Source organism: Amblyraja radiata, unplaced genomic scaffold (assembly GCF_010909765.2).
Source record: "Amblyraja radiata isolate CabotCenter1 unplaced genomic scaffold, sAmbRad1.1.pri S118, whole genome shotgun sequence".
NCBI lineage: Eukaryota > Metazoa > Chordata > Chondrichthyes > Rajiformes > Rajidae > Amblyraja > Amblyraja radiata.
In genome coordinates, this window is record NW_022630104.1 from 38,192 (window position 1) to 54,551 (window position 16,360).

Consider the following 16,360-nt stretch of genomic DNA (forward strand, 5'->3'; position numbering starts at 1 on the left):
GGCTGAGGCTCTGCGCGGTCGTTTCCGGTCTCGTCTCATCTGTCCCCGGGAGGGTCCGCGCTCGGTCTTCAGGCGCGCGCGGGCGGGCGCGGTGTTGCTGGTCCTCCGGGCCGGTCCTCCAGGCGGGCGCGGGCGCGGTGTTGCTGGTCCTCCGGGCCGGTCCTCCAGGCGGGCGCGGTGTTGCTGGTCCTCCGGGCCGGTCCTCCAGGGGGTGAGCCGTGGGTACATGGGCCGGGGCTGGGGATCGGGTGCCGGGGCGGGTCCAGTCTCCGGCCTCGCACCGGGAAACACAGTGGCCGCGACTGGGGGAGAGAGAGACCGAGAGATAGAGACAGGGAGAGAGAGAGAGACAGGGAGAAAGAGAGAGAGGGAGATAGAGAGAGAGAGAGACACAGGGAGAGAGAGAGAGACAGGGAGATAGAGAGTGGGGAGAGAGACAGAGAGAGAGAAACAGACAGACGGAGGATAGAGTGGGAGAGAAAGAGAGAGAGAACGTGGAGAGTCAGGAGAGAGAGGAGAAGAGAGTGGGAGGCTGAGAGAGGGCAGGAATAAGTGGAGAGGGTCAGAGGGAGGGGGCTGGGAGGAGAGGGGTGAGAGGCTGGAGGTGGAGAAGGGGTGAAGTGGGTAGCGGGGGGAAGCAGGGAGCAAAGGGAGGGGAGAGGGATTCCAGGGGGAGTGGGTGACGAGGGGGGTGAATGGGGGGGGGGGGCAGGGAATTGGGGGAGGGGTCGTGAGCCAAGGAAGGGGATAGGGAGCCAGGTGGGGGTTCACATTGTTTGAGGGTGGGGAGGGAGCAACAGGGAGGAGGAGGGAAGGAGCAGGAGGCTGCAGAGGTAAGGGGCAGGGAGCCACAGGGAGGAGGTCACGTTGTTTGGGGGTGGGGAGGGTGTTGCAGTTTATGAAGTCAAACCAGGGCAGGATCTTCACTGAATGGCGGGGCGCTAGGGGAATGTGTGGAGCCGAGGGATCTAGGAGTGTGGGTACGAGTTGGACCGAAGGGCCTCTTTCCAACGCTGTTTAACTCTATGATTCTATGACAAAGTGCTGGAGTAATTCAGCGGGTCGGCCAGCACCTGCGGAGAAGATAGACACAAAGTGCTGGAGTAACTCAGCGGGTCAGGCAGCATCTGTGGAGAAGATAGACACAAAGTGCTGGAGTAACTCAGCGGGTCAAGCAGCATCTGGTGAAGATAGACGCGAAAAGTGCTAGAATAGCTCAGGGTTAGGGTAACAGGCAGCATTTGTGGAGAAGATAGACACAAGTAACTTAGGGTTAGGGTAACAGGCAACAAGGAGAAGAAACGGGAATAGTCCCCGAGGATTGGTGTACTGCGCATGTTGTTCCATTGTTTAAAAAGGGTTCTAAGAGTAAACCTAGCAATTATAGGCCTGTTAGTTTGACTTCAGTGGTGGGCAAATTAATGGAAAAGATACTTAGAGATAATATATATAAGCATCTGGATAAACAGGGTCTGATTAGGAACAGTCAGCATGGATTTGTGCCTGGAAGGTCATGTTTGACTAATCTTCTTGAATTTTTTGAAGAGGTTACTAGGGAAATTGACGAGGGTAAAGCAGTGGATGTTGTCTATATGGACTTTAGTAAGGCCTTTGAAAAGGTTCCTCATGAAAGGTTGGTTAAGAAGGTTCAAATGTTGGGTATAAATGCAGGTGTAGCAAGATGGATTCAACAGTGGCTGAATGGGAGAAGCCAGAGGGTAATGGTGGATGGTTGTTTGTCGGGTTGGAGGCAGGTGACTAGTGGGGTGCCTCCGGGATCTGTGTTGGGTCCTTTGTTGTTTGTCATGTACATCAATGATCTGGATGAAGGTGTGGTAAATTGGATTAGTAAGTATGCAGATGATACCAATATAGTTGTGGATAATGAAGAGGATTTCCAAAGTCTACAGAGGGATTTAGGCCATTTGGAAGAATGGGCTGAAAGATGGCAGATGGAGTTTAATGCTGATAAATGTGAGGTGCTACACCTTGGCAGGACAAATCAAAATAGGATGTACATGGTAAATGGTAGGGAATTGAAGAATACAGTTGAACAGAGGGATCTGGGAATAAGGTTAAAGGGGGACATGATAGAGGTCTTTAAAATGATGAGAGGGATAGACAGAGTTGATGTGGATCAGCTTTTCCCTTTGAGAAAAGGGAAGATTCAAACAAGAGGACATGACTTCAGAATTAAGGGACAGAAGTTTAGGGGTAACATGAGGGGGAACTTCTTTACTCAGAGAGTGGTAGCGGTGGGGAATGAGCTTCCAGTGGAAGTGGTGGAGGCAGTTTCGTTGGTATCATTTAAAAATAAATTGGATAGGCATATGGATGAGAAGGGAATGGAGGGTTATGGTAAGTGCAGGCAGGTGGGACTAAGGGAAAAATGTTGTTCGGCACGGACTTGTAGGGCCGAGATGGCCTGTTTCCGTGCTGTAATTGTTATATGGTTATAAGATAGACACAAAGTGCTGGAGTAACTCAGTGGGTCAGGCAGCATCATTGGAGAGAATGAATGGGTGACATTTTGGGTCAAGGCCCTTTTTTGGTGTAGTTTAGAGATGCAGTGCGGAAACAGGACTTTCGGCACACAGAGTCCACACTGACCAGCGTTCACCCCGTACACTAGCACTATCCTATGCACATTAGGGATAATTTAACTATTTTGTGGAGGTCTATTAATCTACAACCCTGGACGTCTTTGAAATGTTGGAAGAAACCGGAGCACAAGGAGTAAAAATGCACGCAGGTCAAGGAGAGAACATACAAACTCCACAGACAGCACCCATAGTCCGGATTGAGCCAGGGTCTCTGGCCATGTACCACTGCGCCACTGTGCCGCTGTGGAATTATATAACTTGCTTCCGCCATAAACACACCCAATATGTGCTGGTAATGTCCTGTTTGCCAGCTTGTTGACCCTCTGTGTTCCCCTCCTGCAGGGTTTAGGAGCCTTGCTGTGGACGGAGAGACGGGGACGTGAGCGGCCATTGAGGGTGGCCAGGGTGCCGGTGAGCCCCCCCCCCATCTACTCGATGTGCAGGTTGTGCTTCAATGGAGGACCACATGACGGGGCACAACAAGGAAAAGCGTTATGAGTGCGACGTGTGTGGCAAGGCCTGGCAGTGCCCGAGCCAGCTGGAGATCCACCGGCGGCTTCACACGGGAGAACGCCCCTTCGACTGCTCGGAGTGCGGCAAGAACTTCACCCGCTATGACAAACTTCTGCGGCACAACCGTGTGCACTCCGGCGAGAGGCCCTTCTCCTGCTCTAACTGCGGCAAGAGCTTCAAGACAGCGCAACACCTGAAGGTGCACCAGCGAGTGCACACGGGCGAGAAGCCCTATGGCTGCTCCACCTGCGGCAAGAGATTTACCTGGTTGTCGGGGCTGCGGGTGCACCAGCAGGTGCACAGCAGTGAGCGGCCCTTCACCTGCACTGACTGCGGCAAAGGCTTCAAGTCGGCACCGGACCTGAAGCAGCACAGGCACCTGCACACCGGGGAGCGGCCCTACACCTGCGTCCAGTGCGGCAAGGGCTTCACCCAGTCCCACAGCCTGTTGTCCCACCAACGCACACACTCCGGCGAGCGGCCCTACACTTGCGGCCAGTGCAGCAAGGGCTTCACCCAGTCCGCCGAGCTGCTGTCGCACCAGTGCACCCACACCGGGGAGCGGCCCTACACCTGCAGCGACTGTGGCACAGGCTTCACCCGCTCCGACAGCCTGCTGGAGCACCAGCGCACCCACACCGGCGAGCGCCCCTACACCTGCGCCCAGTGTGGCAAGGGCTTCACCCAGTCCCACAGCCTGCTGGACCACCAGCGCACCCACACCGGCGAGCGCCCCTACACCTGTGCCCAGTGCGGCAAGGGATTCACCCAGTCCTATAGCCTGCTGATGCACCAGCGGATCCACACCGGCGAGCGCCCCTACACCTGCGTCCAATGTGGCAAGTGCTTCACCTGCTCCACCAGGCTGCTGTCCCACCAGCGGGTGCACGCCGGCGACCGTCCCGTCCCCAGCCCGGTGTGTGGCAAGTGCTTTGCCATGGCCTCGCACACCCTGTCTCACTAGCATGTGCAAACCAGTAGCCAGCCCTAAGATTGCGCGGACTGTGGTGAGGCGTTTGACAGCCCACGGCGGTTGCGGCAGCAACGGCGGACCCACGCCGGCGTGCAGCTGCTCCCACTGTGACAGAGCATGGGGGCTGCGGGAGCAGCAGCGGTTACACTCCAGAGAGAGACCCTTTGTGTGCGCAGTGGTGGCAAGGGTTTCAAACCGGCCAGCATCCCTTCACCTGCCCACTCTGTGGCAAGGCCTTTGCCCTCTCCTCCAGCCTGCTGGCACACCGCCATGTGGATAGGCGCTGTTTAGTTAAACACAAAATGCTGCAAGGAATGGGTAGCGTTTCTGGTCTAGACCCTTCTTGAGTCTCGACCCGAACGTAACCCATTCCTTCACTCCAGAGATGCTGCCTGTACCGCTGAGTTACTCCAAAACTCTGAAACGTCACCTATCCATGTTCTCCACAGATGCTGCATTACCCGCTGAGTTACTCCAGCACTCTGTGAAACGTCACCTATCCATGTTCTCCAGAGATGCTGCCTGACCCGCTGAGTTACTGCAGCACTTTGTGTTCGAGTCACAGAGTGATACAGTGTGGAAATAGGCCCAACTTGCCCACACCGACCAACATGTCCCAGCTACACTAGTCCCACCTGCCTGTGTTTGGTCCATGGTAGACAAAAGTGCTGGAGAAACTCAGCGGGTGCAGCAACATCTAGGGAGCAAAGGAAATAGGCAACGTTTCGGGCCGAATCCCTCTGAAGAAGGGTTTCGGCCCGTAAAGTTGCCTATTCCCTTCGCTCCATAGATGCTGCTGCTCCCGCTGTGTTTCTCCAGCACTTTTGTCTATCTTCGATTTTCCAGCATCCGCAGTTCCTTCTTAAACACTGTGTTCGGCCCATATCACTCCAAATTTGTCCTATCCATGTACCTGTCTAACTGTTTCTTAAACGTTGAGATAGTCCCAGCCTCAACTACCTCCTCTGACAGTTTGCTTCATACACCCACCACCAGCTGTGTGAAAAACTTCCCCCTGAGATTTCTATTAAATGTTTTCCCCTTCACCTTGAACCCACCTTGGTCCTCGATTCCCTCACTCTGGGCAAGAGATTCTGTGCATCTAACTAAATTGTGTTCTATGCAAGATTCCAGCATCTGCAGTTTCTTGTGTCTCCCTCACCTATATCCACCTATCATTTCTGAAGAAAGGTCTCAACCTGAAACATCACCCATTCCTTCTCTCTAGAGATGCTGCCTGTCCCGCTGAGTTACTCCAGCAATTTGTGTCCACCTATCACTTGCCAGGCTTTGTCCAGCCCCCATCTCTCTTTTCCAGCTTCCTCCCCCCGCCCTCTCCAATCAGTCTGAAGAAGGGTCCTGACTCAAAACATCATCTGTCCATTCCATCTAAAGCGGTGGAGGAACCCACCCCCCCCCCCCCCCTCCTAATCAAGTCCTGGAGTCTGTCCCGACCCCATCCCTTTTTTTCAGCTTTCTCCCCCGATTCCATCAATCGAAAGAAGGGTCCAGACCCGACACGTCGCCTGTCCATTCCCCTCCAAAGTGCCAGTAGAACTCGGCAGGTCAGCCATCCGTGGTGGGAAACGGATGGAGAAGTGTTACTATTAAAAGCTCTCCTTGGCCCTGTCGACAATTCTTGGGATGTGATGCAAGGCCTGAGCTGACCAGTCATCGACAGCACCCCTTCCCCTCGTGGGCCATCTCTTCATCATTCCTCTGTCTTCTTCACGCTGGATGACAAGCAGAACCATATTGGCTTAACAATAGATGTATCTCCCTCCCTTTCGCCTTTCGTTTCTGCTGACATGAACCGTACTTCCTTTTCTATGAAGTTCCCCAGATCAGGAAGCATGGCTCTCGATTCTCAATTTCCTCTAACAGACCAGCATCATCTTTTCTCTAAGTCTATAGGGCAGTTTTAGAGTGATAATTTTCATATTGCTAACAACATTCATTTCTTGCAAGTGGTCTAAGAGGGCAGTCATTTCTTTCATACCTAAGAAATATCGCAAACTCCCACAATGCTTTTGCGTCTTCTGGCTGGATAACTGTCCAAGCAGAGGCCTTCTTCATGAGGATGTCTTTGGATCATGGAAGTTTAAAGGTACTTTTATGTAGTGCGTCGGCAGCGAGCGGCGACTGCAGGGGTTCAACAGCCCCGACCACGGGTGAGCAAAGGGGGTAGTATGATTGAACTGTATTACCTTTCATCACAGTGAGGAATGTTAGTTCCGCTGTGGTGGATGTTTATGTTAGATTTGATTTTATGTGGCTGTGTGTCTTGTTGCTTTTTACTTAGTATGGCTGTATGGTAACTCAAATATCACTGTACCTTAATTGGTACGTGACAATAAATTCCAATTTGAAGTTGATGAGTTTTCGTCTATATATTTTAAAAAAAAGGATAATGCTGACTGATCATGCACAATTGTGACAGCTTGATTTCATAGCCAGGGCAGGGGCATTCCCTGAGGGATTCGGGGGGTTGGAAGAAGTTGCTTCTGTGTTTTTCCCCTCAGTTATTGTCCGGGGAGGAAGGCGGAGGCACTTGCCTCCCCTGCCCCGACCCGCATCCGGTCCACCACGGAGGGGGAAGCGTGCAAACTCCACACAGACAGCGTCGGTGATTGCCCTGTCTGGAGTCAGGCCCTTTGGCCCCTCTCGTCCGTGCTACCCCGGGCTTTCTGCAACACAATCTTGCACTGTTCTGTACTGGATATTGCATTTGTTGCGTTTGTCATCCTCACCGTATGTACACTTTTTGCTCTGGTGGCTGCATGTGAGCGGGAGATTTCATCACCTCGCAGTCGATGTGCAGAACAACAAACTAATGAAGCATCTGGAACACAGTTATCATGGGTTGCTGCAGGCTGAAGCATCAAACTACTACCCTGTTGAGCCCCGTCAGTCCCACAGCATAGAAACACACAGCCATTCCTATCGAAGCTAGTCCCACATGCCCGCGTCTGGCCCCTAACCCATCTGCCTTTCCCACCCATGCCTTTAGAAAGGAGATGAGGAGGAATTTCTTTAGCCGAAGGTTGGTGAATCTGTGGAATTCATTGTCACAAATAGCGGTGGAGGTCAAGTCACCGGGTATTGTTTAGATTTTAGAGATACTGCGCGGATACAGGCCCCTCGGCCCACTGAGTCCTCACCTAACAGTGATCACCCCATACACTAGCTCCATCCTACACACATTAGGGACAATTTTACAGAAGCCAATTAACCTACAAACCAGCACGTCTTTGGAATGCGGAAGGAAACCGGAGTACCCGGTGAAAACCCACGCAGGTCACGGGGAGAACATGCAATCTCCGTAGAGACAGCACCCGTATTCAGGATGGAACCCGGGTCTCTGGCGCTATGAGGCAGCAACTCGACCGCTGTACCAACGTGTTATTTTGCTGTTACACCAGCTGAGTTGTGCACAAATGGTTCACATTAATCATGTCAATCTGAGGGGAAACTTTTCCACACAGAGGGTGATGGGTGTATGGAACGAGCTGCCGGAGTAGGTAGTTGAGGCAGGGATTATCACCGTTTAAGAGACACATGGACAGGTACATGGATAGGACAGGTTTGGAGGGATATGGGCCAAACGTGGGCAGGTGGAATCGTGTGGATGCGGCATGTTGGTCGGTGTGGGCAGGTGGGACTAGTGTAGATGGGGCATGTTGGTCGGGGTGGGCAAGTTGGGCCGAAGGAAGGGCCTGTTTCTATGCTGGGTGACTAGATGGGGCATGTTGGTCAGGGTGGGACTAGTATAGATGCGGCATGTTGGTTGGGTGGGACAAGTGTAGATAGGGCATGTTGGTCGGGGTGGGACTAGTATGGATGGGGCATGTTGGTTGGGGCGGGATTAGTGTAGATGGGGCATGTTGGTTAGGGTGGGACTAGTGTAGATGGAACAAGTTGGTCGGGGTGGGATTAGTGTAGAAGGAGCATGTTGATCGGGATGGGATTAGTGTAGAAGGGGCATGTTGGTCGGGGTGGGACTAGTGTAGATGGGGCATGTTGTGGTGGGATTAGTGTAGATGGGGCATGTTGGTCGGGGTGGGACTAGTGTAGATGGGGCATGTTGGTCGGGGTGGGACTAGCGTAGATGGGGCATGTTGGTCGGAGTGGGACTAGTGTAGATGCGGCATGTTGGTCGGGGTGGGCAGGTGGGACTAGTGTAGATGGGGCATGTTGGTCGGGGTGGGCAGGTGGGACAAGTGTAGATGGGGCAACTTGGTTGGTGTGTGAGCAGGTGGGACTAGTGTAGATGGGGCATGTTGGTCGGGGTGGGACTAGTGTAGATGAGGCATGTTGGCAGGGTGGGACTAGTGTAGATGGGGCATGTTGGTCGGGGTGGGACTAGTGTAGATGGGGGCATGTTGGTCGGGGTGGGACTAGCGTAGATGGGGCATGTTGGTCGGGGTGGGACTAGTGTAGATGCGGCATGTTGGTCGGGGTGGGCAGGTGGGACTGGTGTAGATGGGGCATGTTGGTCGGGGTGGGCAGGTGGGACAAGTGTAGATGGGGCAACTTGGTTGGTGTGTGAGCAGGTGGGACTAATGTAGATGGGGCATGTTGGTCGGGGTGGGACTAGTGTAGATGAGGCATGTTGGTCGAGTGGGACTAGTGTAGATGGGGCATGTTCGTGGGGTGGGACTACTGTAGACGGGGCATGTTGGTCGGGGTGGGTCTAGTGTAGATGGGGCATGTTCGTCGGGGTGGGCAAATTTGGCCGAAGGAAGGGCCTGTTTCCATGCTGGGTGACTCTGTGACTATGAACTTCCAAGAGTAGCTTTCTCCTTCCTCTGGGTCATTCATTGTTAATAAAGAAAGTTTACTTTACCTGTTTAAATGTCCACAGTAAAGTATAGTCAGAAGTGAGCCCACCTGCTTCAGCCATGATGAATTAAGAAAATACATAATTATTCACTTCTCTGAGATTAGAATTGGTCAGAACATTCCCTCCACCGTGACCCTTGACACCAATGTCCCTCGGGGTCATGACTTTGCCACCCACAACTTGTGGCCAGGTCTCAGGCCAATGGGATAGAGACGTCCGTCCACTGGTCAGAACATTCTGTTCACCGCGACCTTTGGCACCAATGACCCTCAGGGTCACGACCTTGCTGCACACAATGTCCGTCCACTGGTCGGAACACTATTGTAGTCACGTGAGCAGCAACGATGAGATAGAATATGGGAAGGACATTGAGAACCTACTGTCCTGAAGGGCCGAATGGCCTACTCCTGCACCCATTGGCAGGACAACAATCCATCCCCCAACATCAGCAAAACTAAAGAGTAAGCATTTACAAGAACGATCCCAGGAATGAGTGGGTTAACGTACGATGAGCGTTTGTCGGCACTGGGCATGTACTCACTGAAGTTTAGAAGATTGGGGGGTGGGGGGGGGGATCTCAATGAATCTTCACCGAACAGTGAAAGGCCTGGATAGAGTGGATGTGGATAGAGTGGATGTGGAGAGGATGTTTCCACTGGTGGGAGGGTCTAAGACAAGAGGTCACAGCCTCAGAATTAAAGGACGTTCCTTTAGGAAGGAGATGAGAAGGAATTTCTTTAGGCAGAGGGTGGTGAATCTGTGGGATTATTTGCCACAGACGGCACTAGAGGCCAGAAGTCAATGGATATTTTTAAGGCAGAGATAGATAGATTGTTGATTAATGCGGGTGCCAGGGGTTATGGGGAGAAGGCAGGAGAATCGGGTTAGGAGAGAGAGGTAGGTAGATCAGCCATGATTGAATGGTGGGGTAGACTTGATGGGCCGAATGACCTAATTCCGATTTCGTGTGTTATGGTCGTCTCGGACTTAAGGAAATGCAAGCAGCCACTTTATGCAACGAGCAATTAATCAACAGAGGGCAATTATTGTCCCGCAGACAACTACTGCCCCAGGTGGATATCACGATGTGTGCAACAAACATTGATTGGCCACTGGTGGGCGAAAGGTTAATGTGGTAATCGGCTTGATTGAAGCTGATTAGAAAAATGGCAGCTGCTGTGTATAAAAGGGGGAGTTGTGGGAGTGAGGTGGTCCTGGGCTGCGGATGGGAGCAGTGGTCCTGGGCTGCGCATGGGAGCAGTGGTCCTGGGCTGCGCATGGGAGCAGTGGTCCTGGGCTGTGGATGGGAGCAGTGCTCAGGTAGAGACAGGGAGTCTCCCCTTGCACCCTGTGCTCAGGGTAGAGACAGGAAGTCTCACCTTGTGCTCAGGGTAGACAGGGAGTCTCCCCTTGTGGCCAGTGCTCAGGGAGTCTCTCCTTGTACTCAGGGTAGAGACAGGGAGTCTCTCCTTGTGTCTGATGTGGATCTGCATCTCCATGGCATGAGGTAGGTGAGAACACTATAGCTTTCTCCTGAATTGTTTGCTTCTTTGATTAATTCTGCTGACATTTCCTTTTGATTGTTGGCATTTGAAGTATCCAGGGTTTTTAATTATTTTTTTCTGGTGGAACTGGAATTGTGCTATATCTCATGAAACGAAAGGATGTTTCCACTAGTGGGAGAATCTCAGACCAGAGGGCACAGTGTCAGAATTCAAGGATGTATCTTTACTAAAGTGATGATACCCTAACCTTAACACAACTGAAATTGAATCTGGCTGATGCAAAATGTAGAAGCAAAGAACTGCAGATGTTGGTTTATACCAAAGATGGGCACATTGCTGGAGTAACTCAATGGACCAGGCAGCATCTCTGGAGAAACAAGATTTTGGGATGGAACAAAAGGTTTCGTGCCCTTATTATCACCCATCCTTCTCTCCACAGATGCTGCCTGACCCGTTGAGTTACTCCAGCACTCTGTAAAACGTCAGCTATCCATATTCTTCACAGACGCTGCCTGACCCGCTGAGTTACTCCAGCACTCTGTGAAATATCACCTATCCATGTTCTCCACCTCTGGACTCACTCACTGCCTTGGGATTAACTCATGGCCTTTCGATTGACTGACTCTCACAGCTTGTGGACTCACTGATGCCCGACTTTTGGAGTCACGTTTGACTTTTTTAAACTGAGTGTGTGTGAATGTGTGTGTGTAAATGAGTATGTCTGTGTGTAAACGAGTCTATGTGTGTGAACTGAAAACTGCAACATCAACATTGAGGAATAGCTTCTTCCTGACAGCCATCACGCTATTAAACATAACAAATAAGCTCTAAACTACGAAAGACTATATTATTTGCACTATTTTTTGATCACACACAAACTCCACCTTACACAAACTCACACACACAGACTCATTTACACACACATTCAGACTCAGTTTCACACACATTCTCTCACACACACACACACACACACATACTGATTCACACACTCAGACACATTCACACGCAGTTATACACACACACACACGCACATTCTCATACACATATTCACACACACACATTCACACACACAGAGACTCATTCACGCACACACAAACTCAATGACACACACATTCACACACAGACTCATTCACACACATGGACTCATTCACACACACACAGACTGCTTCACACACACACAGACTCATACATACACACACATACTCATTCACACACATACACACAGACTCGTTCACAAACACACAGACTCATACACAGACTCACACACACGCACTCATTCACACACACACACAGAGACTCATTCACACACACACACATTCTCATACTCACACATATTCTCATACACACACAGACTCATTCACACACAGGGACTGATTCACTCACACACATACACATACACATACACACACACACACACATTCACAAACATAGTCATACACACACATAGATGCACACACACACACACACACATTCTCATACATATATTCACACACACACATTTACACACACGGCTTGCGGACTGACTGATGCCCGACTTCTGGAGTCACGTCCGACAACTGTAACATCTACATTGAGGAACAGCTTCATCCTGATTGCCATCAGGCTATTAAACATAACAAATAAGCTCTGAACTACAAAAGACTATATTTGTACTATGTGTCATTTGTTGATCACACACACCCTCCACCCCACACATACACAAACACAGACTCTCACGCACACAGATTCATTCACACACACAGAGACTCATTCACACACATACACACACAGACTCATTCACACACACATAGACTCGTTTACACACAGACATACTCATTTACACACACACATTCACACACACTCATTTGCACACACATTCTGACACACACACAGACACATTCATATACTCATTCACACATTCATTCACACACAAACACATATTCACACACACACACATTCACACACACACACACACAGACACACACTTATTCACACACACATACACATATTCACACACACACACACACACATATTCACACACACACATTCACACACACATATATTCACACACATTCACACACACACACATATGCACACACATTTTCACACACACACATATTCACACACACGCACACATATATATATACACACATATTCACACACATACATATATTCACACACACACATATATTCACACACACACATATATTCACACACACACATTCACACACATATATATATACACACACACACATACACATATATCCACACACACATTCACACACACACACACACACACACACACACACACACACACACGCACACACATTCACGCACACACACCCAATACTAAAATGCTAAGTAACTTCAGAACGCGTTGAATACACAGTGTGTAAAACGAATCATTAAAGTCTGCTGTGGATGCTGCTGCTGCAACAAAATGCTGCTTTTAAATAACATCTAACAAACACACTAACCATAGACAGAGCCGTAAAGTCATGAATTATTCAGCAGCAGCAGCGTTTGCCGCCATCTTGACGTCGCCATCTCGCTGCGTGCCACGAACCGGAAATGACGTTATCGACGCCATCTTGCCGCTAACCATAAATGACGACATCGAAGCCATCTTTCAACCGAGCCAAAATCACAGAATGAGCGCTAATTTTAAAATTAAACACAGTTCTGATCCAATAAAATGTTTATTCATGCTGTATCCATCTGCAACCATTTTAAACCCCAAGAGAAACAAATCTGCAATTTCTTTACAACCAATACATTTTTTTTCTTTAAACAGTTATTTTAAACCCAACAGAAACAAATTTCCAAACGTTTTACAACAAATACATTTTCTTTTCTGTAAACGTTTTTGTAACAACCTACAGATACAAATTTGCAAATACTTTACAACCAATACATTCAGTGTTATTCACAGCCCAGAGAGCCGTGAGCCTTTGTCTTGCTGGGTCTGACAGAGACTGAGTGAGGCACGACACTTCCGGGTTTTATAGTCCCTCCCAATGCCGCCAGCAGGGCGAAGCAGAGAGAATGGGGAATTTCGTAAAAACACTAACATCTCTCTCATTTTTCATCGACGGGAAAAATCCTCCGCACCCGGAAGGCGGAGGGGGGGGGGGCTCTGGGCGAGGTAGCCAAAAATGACGGCCGTAGGTGGCGGCCTTCTGTCGCAGATCACAGCAAAGTAGGCCAAAAGTGGCCAAGATCAGTGTTTTAGTAATATAGATCTCTAAGTATCATTTCCATTAATTTGCCCACCACTGACGTCAAACTAACAGGACTACAATTGCTAGGCTTACTCTTGGAATCCTTTTTTAAACAATGGAACAACATGCGCAGTTGGCCAATCATCCGGCACCATTCCCGTTTCTAATGACATTCGAAATATTTCTATCATAGCTGCTGCTAATTCTACAATAACTTCCCTCAATGTCATAGAGAATATCGTGTCAGGACCTGGAGACTTATCCACTTCTATATTTTTCAAAAGTGTCAGTACTTCCTTTTCTTTTAATCACATCGTTTCCATAGCTACTCTACTTATTTCCCTTACCTCACATAATTCAATATCCTTCTCCTTGGTGAATACCGAAGAAAATAGCTTGTTCAATGTCTCCCCCGTCGCTTTTGGCTCTGCAGATAGCTGTCCACTCTGACTCTCTAATGGACCAATGTTATCCCTCGTTATTCTTTTGCTATTAATATAGCTGAAGAAACCCTTTGGACTTACTTTCACCTTACTTGCCAAAGCAACCTCATATCTTCTTTAAGCTTTTCTAATTTATTTTTTAATATTCTTTTTGCATTATTTATACTCTTCAAGCACCTCATTCACTCCATGTTGCCTATAATTATTGTACATCTCTCTCTTTTTCCAAACCAAGTATCCAATTTCCCTTGAAAACCATGGTTCTTTCCAATTATTACTATTTCCTTTCAACCGAACAGGGACATAAAGATTATGTACTCTTAAAATGTGACCTTTAAATGTCCTCCATTCTTCCCATAAAACAAAATGTCCCAATTCACTCCTTTTAAATCCTTTCGCATCTCCTCAAAGTTAGCCTTTCACCAATTAAATATCTCAACCCTTGGTCAAGTTATGACCTTCTCCATAATTCTATTGAGACAAATGGTATTTTGATCACTGGACCTGAAGTGCTCCCCAACACACACCTCCGCCACCTGACCTGTCTCATTTCCTAACAGGAGGACCAGCACTGGCCCTTCTCTAGTAGGTACCTCTATGCATTGCTACAAAAAACTATCCTGCACACATTTTACAAACTCCAAACCATCCAGCACTTTTACAGAATGTGTTTCCCAGTTTATGTATGGAAATTGAAATCTCCCACAAGCACTAACTTGTGCTTACTACAAATATGTGCGATCTCCTTACATATTTGCTCTTCCAATTCTACTATTTCTACAAATATACTAACACTTCAAAGTCATCTCTAAATACTTTGCATCCTGCAGCAGAGAACGTATCAGAACGCTGTAGGTACGGCAGCATTTGTGGTGTGTGCATCTTAATGGGTCCTGTCACCAGACCTCTTAGTGGTCGCGACGAAAAACGCCGTTAGTCTGTGCCCTGCACGGATGTGTCCCGCCCCGCTGATATCCTCCATCAATATATGTTTTCCTCGCATTGTTTAGTCCGATTCAGATCATCTGCTGCAAATCTAACGTGGTCCGATATGGTGAGAAATGCATCCGTGTAAATGAATCGTACGACTGAAAAGGGAGGCAGTTGTCAGACATCTGACACGGCGCAATAGTAGAAGAAATGAAGAACAAGACAGAACACGATCAGTGGAGATTTTTTCATGTTTTCCAATAAAACTTTGATGACAGCCATAGAGTCATACAGTGCGGCAACGGGCCTTTATGTCCAACTTGCCCATACCGGCCAACGTGTCCCAGCTACATTAGTACCGCCTGCCCGCTTTGTTCCATATCCCTCCAAACCTGTCCTGTCCATTTACCTGTCCAACTGTTTCTTAAATGGCTATCCTAAATGTTGGGATAGACCCACCACCTGACGCTCTCTGTTCGCGGAGACAAGCCCACAAAAGTATGTCATTTCCCGGTGTGAAGTTACAAATGAAGTTTCTATTCACTTTGATTCGTCCCCGTTCTTTTGGTTGTCGACCGGGTGTGTTGCCTGCGGGCCAATGGTACTCAGCAGATCAGAATGTCACTCACTAAGGTGTAAAACACCATCCGTTTTTAGATTGGATAGCTACTCCTCATTTAAATGTTAATGTCAAAACATTCGTCTGCATGGCGTGCTACAAATTTGCTGTTTATTCCTCACTGGATGAATTCATGGAGTTACGATGGAGCGATTCGAGGATTCGCCACCTCACAGCCTCCAGCCCCCTTCACCTTTGAACCATGTTCTACTGTCATGTTATCCCATTAACGGCGAGGATGTTCCCATCTTCTCAGGTTAAGTCCCATATTTTGCAGATATGCGGTATTGAAACCGTCACCATATTTGAAATACGATTCGACGGGTGCATTGATCGGAAAGATGAAACTGCAAGTAGGAGAATCGCGGGCAAATGTGACTAGCGTTGACTGGGCATCTCGGTTAGCCGGGACGAGTCGAGCCATAGGTGCAGATTCACTGCTGCATGACTGTGACTGTGACTGCGAATAGTCAGTTAGATGATTAGTGCCCTCTACTGGTTGTATACGTGTGTGATGAGAACAAATGGGCAGTTTAATTTGAGTATGCAGAGAACATAGTGGGATGAATTAAAATTGTTGGATTGTCGGCGTGGGTGGGTAGCTCAAATATCCTGTTGGCGTCTTGCATGCAATTCAGATTGTAAATATGCACGCATTGCGCTCAGTGGGAATTTAACCGCGTTTATCAGCTCGCCTCTGAATTTACTCTGAGTCACCACGTAAATACACG